The sequence below is a fragment of the Canis lupus genome, chromosome 4 (assembly GCF_011100685.1).
Source record: "Canis lupus familiaris isolate Mischka breed German Shepherd chromosome 4, alternate assembly UU_Cfam_GSD_1.0, whole genome shotgun sequence".
In the NCBI taxonomy this organism is placed as follows: Eukaryota; Metazoa; Chordata; class Mammalia; order Carnivora; family Canidae; genus Canis; species Canis lupus.
Window position 1 is genome coordinate 9,131,849 of NC_049225.1, and position 9,454 is coordinate 9,141,302.

Genomic DNA, 9,454 nt, shown 5'->3' on the forward strand with positions numbered 1-9,454 from the left:
TCAAGAACCAAAACTGTATCTCATCTATCTCTGTGCCATCATGTCTGGATCGCTGGCTGGCACCCAGTAGGTGATCAATGAACACCTGCTTACTGAATGAGCAACTACCATTGCCCTACCAGGTCCACATCACATTGGGCAGACTAACGACACATTTCTCAGCAACGACTGGATTTAAGTAATCTCAACTCTCCCAGTGAAAACATATTCTCTAACTTTCCTTCAGGTACAAAACCTCTCCAGTTACAACACGCGTTAAATGAGACATATATGTAGACGTATAACCCCAACCGCAAGCTCTCCACTCATCGCTTCTGCCATGGAACTGCAAGTTATAAAATGTCTCTCTGAAGGAAACACAAATTGCAAATGACCTTTATCTCTGGGCCTCACCTAGACAATCAACAACATTTTACACAGCACAGCTGTTCTATGTACTTTCCTTCATCACATGAAGAGGTCACGTTCATTAGCACCACAAATTATCTGGCACATTCAAAAGCTTAAGAGCCATGAAAGAACAGGGAGTTGCTGGCATTTGAGCCAGGTTCCGGGTCTGCTCTCTCCCTACCTCTAAGTCCTGCTTTAGAACTTCTATTTTGAGATTTCTATTTTCTGAAGCTGCTTTGGCCAAAGGCATTCCGTCAGCTCAGAGTGAGAGAGATGGCGGGGCTAGTCAGGCTGAGGGAATGCCGGTGTCAGGCTCAAAGGAAGCTGAAGAAATTGAAAGACGGACAAGCCAGAGATTTCTGTGCTCTGAGATTCAGGTCTGTGTGTGTGCCTCTTCTTCTTCCAGTGACCTCTCCCTGTCACGTACCTTTAGTTAACAAAGGGTTTCTGGATCAGTGAAGTCACGCTCTGCCCTCTTGCAAACATCCCATTCAAGTTACACCTGTCATTACAGTGGCTTACTGGAAACACCCCTGTGTAAGAACAAGGGTCCAGCACTCCTCGGTCCAGACAGTCCTACATGTTAAAAATGACACGGCCACACTGCAGAGGATCCAGATATAAACACTTCTTAAAGCCGGGGTCTGGGAGATGTGATCTGAATGCAAATACCAAAAAGGGACTAGTTGGTTAGCTCAAAAAAATAAAAAAAAAACGTATTATGACTTGAAGCCGTCAAAAAATAAGAAATTTAAACTCCTTTCAAAACTTTTAGGTGCCTATAGAGCCGAGCTTTTAACTTTCTCATACGAGACTAGCTACTAAGTGATGTTAAAAATCCCAATGGTTGGGATCCCTGGGTAGCTCAGCGGTTTGGAGCCTCCCTTCCACCCAGGGCGGGATCCTGGATCGAGTCCCATGTCGGGCTCCCCGCATGGAGCCTGCTTCTCCCTCTGCCTGTGTCTCTGCCTCTCTCTCTGTGTGTGTGTCTCATGAATGAATAAATAAATAAAATCTTAAAAAAAAATCCCAATCGTTAAACATAGATTTTTTTTTTTTGATAGTTTAAGTACAAGACCCAGAAGAATACACATAATAAGTAAACCAGAGTTCCTCCTAGCTCTGATTCAAATCTTGGACATTTTCAAGACTGTGCCCGATGAACCTTTATTGTCAGTAAAATGTCCTCAGTTCGTATTTCCATTCTGTAAATCTATGTGCTACGATTATCGGCAGACCAGCTTCGAGGTCCCCTTAACGAAGGGAAGCAGGGCAACGTCAGAAAAGGAGCTTGGTTTGCTTCGGAGCACTGCAACAGAATCAATCAGTAAGGGCCGCGGCCGTTTAAGCCTCTCATTTCAGGGCCTCGAGACGAAAAGTCAGGCAAGAACTTTGGACTACGTGCCCTTCTCACCCGACCCGACGCCCGGGTAGGTACGCTGGCTGGGCTTCTGCGCCAGGCACTGTCAGGCGGTCAGGCCAGGGGCCGGCGGGCCGGCCGCGCCCTGCGCCCTACCGCAGTCGGGCCCCAGCGGGGACTTTTACGTTCAGCTCAAAACCACTCGCCCTGAACTTTCAGGCCTTTTCGCTGCATGTGCACGATCTCACACAAGCGCCTGCTCCGGGCTGCGCCCACACACCTGAGGCCAAGAGGCTCACTGCGAAGCGCAGCGAGGTCCCCGCCGAGGGCCGGTCCGGGCGGGGGCGCCCGGGGAGCGCTCGGGAGAAGCCCGAGGGAGGCCCGGGGGGGGGGGGGCAGCGAGGGCAGGCCACGCACGGCCCGGCCCGGGGAGCCGCGCCCCGGCGCGCACCTTCATGAACTCGTCCTTGTCGAAGCAGAGCGTGTCCGGCCCCTTGGGCAGGTTCATCCTACTTCTGTCCATCCCGCCGGCCGCCGCCGCTCAGCGCAGACCGTCGAGCGAGGAGAAGTCGCCGGGTACTGCGCTCGCTGCCGCGGCGGCCGCGGCCACCGCCAGCTTCCACGGCCCGGCAGGCGCCGCTTCCGCCAACATGGCGGCGCCCGCGCCGCGGCCAATGAGCGGGGACGCCGCGGGCCCGCCTCCGCCGCCGCCGCCGCCGCCGCCGCCAAGAGGGGCGCGCCGGCCGCCGCCGCTGAGCGGGCGCGTGGTGCTGCCACCGCGAGGCGGAGGGCGGCACTACGGCCTCGCGCGCCGTCCGGCCGGGCCGCCCAGGAGCCGGCGGGGCCCGATCGGAGCCGGGGAGGGGACGGCAGGGGACGGCAGGGGACGCTCAGGGGATGCTCAGGCGCGCCCCCACCCCCGGCCCCACCGATTCCACTGGAAAATCGTCCCGCGGGGCTGCTCCCCTGTCTCCTCCCCGACACTGTCCCGGGGAAGCAGAGCCGTGGCGGGACGCTGGCCCTGCGGCTCGGAGGCCGGTGTCCGGGGTCGGCACGGCGCCGCGTCGCCCCTCGGGTCCCCGGGCCCCTGGGAGCTGGCCCGCCCTGAGCCCCGGCACCCCGGCGGGCGCAGCCTCTGCTCCCCGGCTCAGCTCCAGGGGCTGCGGGACGGCGGCGGCCCGCCGGGCGGCCTCGGGGGCTGTTCCTATTCGAAGGCGGGGACGCGCGCACGTGCGTGTGTGTGGCCCTCCCTGGGGCGAGCCCCCCCCCCCGCCCTCCCTCCTCCCCCATCCGCCCCAAATTTATTTTTGAGATTTTCTTTCTTCTTCCATTGCTCTCGGTCCCGCTGCCCTCGCCTTTCGTGTGAACGCCGTGGTCGAATGATGATTCGATTCTCTTTTTTCTCCTTTGACTCTGACATCTCAACCCACGAAGGCCCCTGCACGCTTCACTTCCTGCAGCCCCGGGCTGCTGCTCCCGGTGCTGTGTTCCCCGGGAGGTGACATTAGCCCTTAGTAGTCCTTACAGAGGGATGGAGCAGAGGAAGACAATACCTTATAATTAGAGTCTTGTATTCGAGTCACTCCAAACCGGAAAGTGGTCACTTTTCGAAAAAATGTCCATATAGAATCCGAAACAATATATTCCCTAGCAGTGGGCCTGGCAAGGCTTGTTGAAGAAAATATTACCAGCCGATACCCAGAGAATATGATAGATGAGAGGAGAGCTGGAATCTTAGCTGGAAAATCAGAATAAATTGCCAGGGGAGCAATTAGGAAAAGTGCACTCTATGTCCCTGTCATGTCGGTTTGGGTATAGGATTGAAAGCCTCATTATTTGGTCTTTGTTTGCTCTTATTATGGAATTTTTTCAAACATACACGAGAGTATGTAAGGATCCCTGCTCTTCCATGTATGTACTCATCACTCTGCTTCACCAATCCTCTGTTTCATGTGCCCTCCTCCTACCATGCCCCCTGCAGCACCACCCTATATGGTTTAGGGGGGGAACATCTGGAATACATTTCAAAGTAAAAAATCCCAAACACCACATCATTCTCTGCTCCCCAAATGCCTTGGTTTACACATCAAAGAAGAAGGAGAAGAGGAAGAGGAGGAGGGGAAGAAGAAGGAGTATAAGGAAGAGAAGGAGGAAAGATGAAGAAAAGAGATTTCCTTTCAAACCCACAAAGCCACCTAACAAAATCAATAAACCCTCAGACTGGCTCTGAGAGGCATGACTTTTAGCCCAAGGCCACGCAGTTAATAAGTGACAAGTGCAAACCCAGGCAGCGCAAACTGCAAAGCCCACACTCATCCAAAGCACCAGGAGAGGAGGCGAGGATGCTGGGCAGACCAAGCAAAGCTGTCTGGGAAGCCCTGCCTGCCCTCGAAGTCTGGAGTTGAACTGTTTCTTACCTTCATCGTAATTCCCTTCTGAAATTATTGCTAGGCCTTTCGTAAAGACATGAGTCTAAACTTGTGCAGCCTGGTGTGCTAATCTTGGGGATGTTGAGGGATTAGGGGCCAATGAAGAATGAAGATTCCTGCTGCCTGCTCTTCTAAGAGTCCGTAGGGAACAACCAAGACCCCCTACCGTGGGCTGCTGCCTCGAGCCCCAGGCTCCGGCAATGGTGCCCTTAACCAAAGCCAGGAGCAACAGGAAAGATCCCATATGCTAATAGAACATCCTGGAGAGGCACTCTGCTCCTCCCCGTCCGACAGACAGCCACATCTTCTGGTGCAGGGCCAGCCGCGTCCCCGAGACACGATGGCGAAGGTCGGAGTCAACGGATTTGGCCGTATTGGGTGCCTGGTCACCAGGGCTGCTTTTAACTCTGGCAAAGTGGATATTGTCGCCATCAATGACCCCTTCATTGATCTCAACTACATGGTGTACATGTTCCAGTATGACTCTACCCACGGCAAATTCCACAGTCATGGTCAAGGCTGAGAACGGGAAACTTGTCATCAACAGGAAGCCCATCTCCATCTTCCAGGAGCGAGATCCCACCAACATCAAATGGGGTGATGCTGGTGCTGAGTATGTTGTGGAGTCCACTGGGGTCTTCACCACCATGGAGAAGGCTGGGGCTCACTTGAAGGGCGGGGCCAAGAGGGTCATCATCTCTGCTCCTTCTGCTGATGCCCTCATGTTTGTGATGGGCGTGAACCACGAGAAGTATGACAACTCCCTCAAGATTGTCAGCAATGCCTCCTGCACCACCAACTGCTTGGCTCCTCTAGCCAAAGTCATCCTTGACCACTTCGGCATCGTGGAGGGCCTCATGAGCTATGCCATCACTGCCACCCAGAAGACCATGGACGGCCCCTCTGGGAAGCTGTGGCGTGACGGCTGAAGGGCTGCCCAGAACATCATCCCTGCTTCCACTGGAGCCGCCAAGGCTGTGGGCAAGGTCATCCCTGTGCTGAACGGGAAGCTCACTGGCATGGCCTTCCATGTCCCCACCCCCAACGTGTCAGTTGTGGATCTGACCTGCCGTCTGGAGAAAGCTGCCAAATATGACGACATCAAGAAGGTAGTGAAGCAGGCATCGGAGGGCGCCCTCAAGGGCATCCTGGGCAACAATGAGGACCAGGTTGTCTCCTGTGACTTCAATAGTGACACCCACTCTTCCACCTTCGATGCCAGGGCTGGCATTGTCCTCAATGACCACTTCGTCAAGCTCATTTCCTGGTATGACAATGAATTTGGCTACAGCAACCGGGTGGTGGATCTCATGGTCCACATGGCCTCCAAGGAGTAAGAGCCTCCTGGACCACCAGCCCCAGCAAGAACAAGAGGGAGAGAGGCCCTCAGCTGCTGGGGAGTCCCTGCCCCAACTTAATCCCCCAACACACTGAGAATTTCCTGACCTCCAATTTACATCCCAGACCCCGAGGAAGGGGAGGGGCTTGGGGAGCCCTACCTTGTCATGTACCATCAATAAAGTATACTGTACCCCCCCCCCAAAAAAAAAGAACACCCGGGAGAGGACAAAGGAAAGACAGTAAAGTGAAACCTGCCTAGAAGACACTGTCCCCAATTTCCACTCTGATATTCAGTTGGTACACACCATTTCAGCCACACAAAGTTAGGGGCTATACTCTGGCCAGAGCCTGCTATGTGTCCCCCCTGCTGCCCTGACCCCTTCCAAGATCCCTAGCAGGGCTTCAGGATCCAGACATTAGAAAGGTAACACATGGCTGAGCAGGGGTCCTCTGGCCACCTTTAGATTGGTTACTTGTCTCGCTGTTAAATATTTGTCTAGTGTTAAATGTTTGACTATCGTCTTTGGTGATAACACCTATTTCATAGGAAATAGGAGCTGGAATCCAGGAAACAGGAGCTGGAAGATTCCATTTGAAGGTAGATATGAAGCTTCTTATCAATGCCAGACAACTGGTGGTCAGTATACCCTAATTTCTCCTCTCTTCTCTGATCTATCTGTACTTTCCTTAAGAGGGATGAAACTTTAAGTTGACATGTTTTATCTTCAAGTCTCTTTCTATATTCCCTAATTTGTCTTTCTTGCCTTCATTTCACCCTAAAGCTTATGCCCACTACTTCCTGTCTAAGTAAATATTAACCCCCTTTGACTTTCTCTGGAAAATTCTCAGTTCCCTCTTTTCACTGGCACTGTGACAGGTCCTCATTTCTCCTTCCCACTCTTCTCTATTTATAGTTTTCACATTTTTGGCAGGTTTGCTACAGAACACTCAAAAATTGCAAAGAGAAATATTGTGCTCGGGAAATTTGTACGGGCATTTTCTCCAATATCATCCTTATGTTCTTCTGAGCCTCTCCTGAACTGTTGGACTAAAGCAGCCAACTCTTCCACCAGCAACCAGAGTCGTCCTTGTTCACTACTGTGGGAACAGAGGGTTTCCATTTTGAACTAAAGGCTGAGCATATAGTCTGGTGGTCTTCATTGCCAAGAAAGCAGGTGCAGGGTGGGCGGAGCATGGAGACAAGCACCAGGGGGGAGGCCTCCATGTGACTGGGAAAGCTCACAATGAGCCAACAGGGCCATTTCAACATCTTCTGTATTTTAGCTATACCTTGTTTCATTCCAGAGTGGATTTGAGGTCATTTGGTTTGATTCTTAAATGTTTCCCATTCTGGGGCACCTGGGTGGCTCAGTGGTTGAGCATCTGCCTTTGGCTCAGGGCATGATCCCAGGGTCCTGGGATCGAGTCCCGCATCAGGCTCCCCCACAGGGAGCCTGCTTCTCCGTCTGCCTATGTCTCTGCCTCTGTGTGTGTGTCTCATGAATAAATAAATAAATAAATAAATAAATAAATAAATAAATAAAACCTTTGGGATGCCTGGCTCGCTCAGTGGTGGAGCATCTGCCTTCTGCCCAGGGCGTGGTCCTGGAGTCCCAGGATGGAGTCCAGCATCCGGCTCCCCACAGGGAGCCTGCTTCTCTCTCTGCCTGTGTCTCTCATGAATAAATAAATAAATAAAATCTTTAAAAAATTTTTCATTCCAACTAGAAAACAGATTAATCCGAGGGCCTCCCAAATTCTGCTTCATCTCTCTAATCAATTAGTACCCCAAATCAGGTATGATAGTGCCAGAACATTCTTCCATGTGTATTTTACAACAGACTGACATTTTACCAGGTTTTTTTCAAACTAATAGGAATGGGATAACCTTTTCTTAAGTATTACAGGGCAAATCATGAAAGACTTTGAAATGAACCTAAAAGATCATAGTGTCTTCAAAGGGAAAACAGGCTGAGTGAAGTAAGTCAGTCGGAGAAGGACAAACATTATATGTTCTCATTCATGTGGGGAATATAAATAATAGTGAAAGGGAAAATAAGGGAAGGGAGAAGAAATGGGTGGGAAATATCAGAAAGGGAGACAGAACGTAAAGACTGCTAACTCTGGGAAACGAACTAGGGGTGGTAGAAGGGGAGGAGGGCGGGGGATGGGAGTGATTGGGTGACGGGCACTGGGGTTTATTTTGTATGTTGGTAAATTGAACACCAATAAAAAATAAATAAAAAATAAATAAAAAACAAAACAAAGGGAAGACAGGTGTCTCACATACCCTTCTGGGCTAACCGATCCTATGGGATATTCTGTGCCTTTCTAGTCTTTGAGCTACTTTGAAATTCTATAGATCGTACATGATTGATATGGATGCAAATAATCTTGCTTATGGACATGCAAATGAATTTTGTCCACTGAAAGGACAGTTGACCCCCTCTTTCCTTTGGTAGAAGCCATTTCAGAATCCATTTGCATTCTATTTGCATATCTATTTGCTTCTGTCAAAGCAAATTCATTTAAGTATTATTGATTGTATACATGTCTGCATTTGAGATTCTCGCTTGAAGTGGTGGTTACATCTCAGGGTGGTTTGCATCCTATGAAAGGATTCTGGTAAATGAAAAGGGCAGAGAAATCAAATCAGTGAATTTTAGAATTACCTTTTGCGTGGCCAGCACTATGCCAGTGGGGAGAATGAATGAAGCTCAAACTCCAGGATCTGGCCCTGAGGAGCCCCAATAATCTGTGTAGACATTGTCATACCTGACAAGTGTACGTTACACTTCCCGTCAGTGTTTCTCAGGGTTCAGTTAACCAACCTTTCTCTTCCATGCTACCCTCTCCTGTAGTGATATCAACTGTGCCCTTGGCTTCAGTTCCCATTTACGATAGAACACTTCTCCCATTGTATCACCACCATCTGTTTCTTTCCTCCCCACCAGACTCATGTAACCGACCACTTACTTGTGCTATTTCACTCTGATGTCCTAGACACCTATACCCTCATTTCACCTGAGCCTCAAAACTCAGAATGCTCAAAACTTGATTTATTATCTTTTCTGGAAGGCTTGCTTATCCTCCTTCATTTTGCTTCTTTAAAAATGGCTCTACCAATGCCAGCTGCATATACCAGAAACCCAGGAATCAATCATATGACTGAGCCTACCTGTTGTACTTTAAAACCCTTGCCCACAAACCTCCATGGGTACTCAACACTGACTTCAAACTCCCTTGTCTCTCCAGTGGGTTTGCTTTGCCTCTAATGATGACTAATTTCACACCTTCAAGACTTGCCTCAGCAACCCCCAGCCTCTCCTTTTCTGAACAATGTCCTTTCACTCTCAGCTCATGCCCTAGTGTCACACTTCGGAGAGGGGGTGGGGAGTGGGGAATAAAAGCCACTTTATGCAGGAATTCCCTTTTCTTACCACCTTTAAATCACATTTATACCTGCATTTGTATCCATTTTTATTTGTTTTTAAACATTCACTCAACAAATATTTAGTAAGTACCTACTATGTGCTACACATTGCCCTGAGTGTTTGTAAACTTGTGGTGAACAACACGGAAAAGTCCCTGGCATCCTGGACTTTATATGGTAATTGGAGAAATGTACAAGAAACAGAGAAAAGAAAAATGTGAGCTGAAGACAGAGCAGGTTTATTGAGAAGAGCAGAGAGAGACTATTCCAGGGGAGCATGTGCCCACTGGCTATAATTCACCCAGTGGGGCCTCCCTCCCATGTTTGGGATTTATTCCCTCCAGCCTTTGCCAGGATTCCACTCCCAGGGTTAACATCAAGGTCTCCTTTCCAATGGATCCTTCCAATCAGCATATAAATGACCTTTGTCTCAAGATAAAACAGACTTCCTTTGACTTTACATCTTCCTATAGCCACCTCTATATTTCTTTCCCCATCTCA

General features: G+C 50.1%; 1 pseudogene across 1 annotated transcript; it reads left to right on the plus strand.

Moving 5' to 3' along the window:
• The first annotated feature begins 4,504 nt into the window (after positions 1 to 4,504).
• Positions 4,505 to 5,599, plus strand: LOC479206 (annotated as a pseudogene). The gene has a single exon (XR_005357542.1). The product of XR_005357542.1 is annotated as a glyceraldehyde-3-phosphate dehydrogenase-like (transcript).
• Positions 5,600 to 9,454: the final 3,855 nt, after the last annotated feature.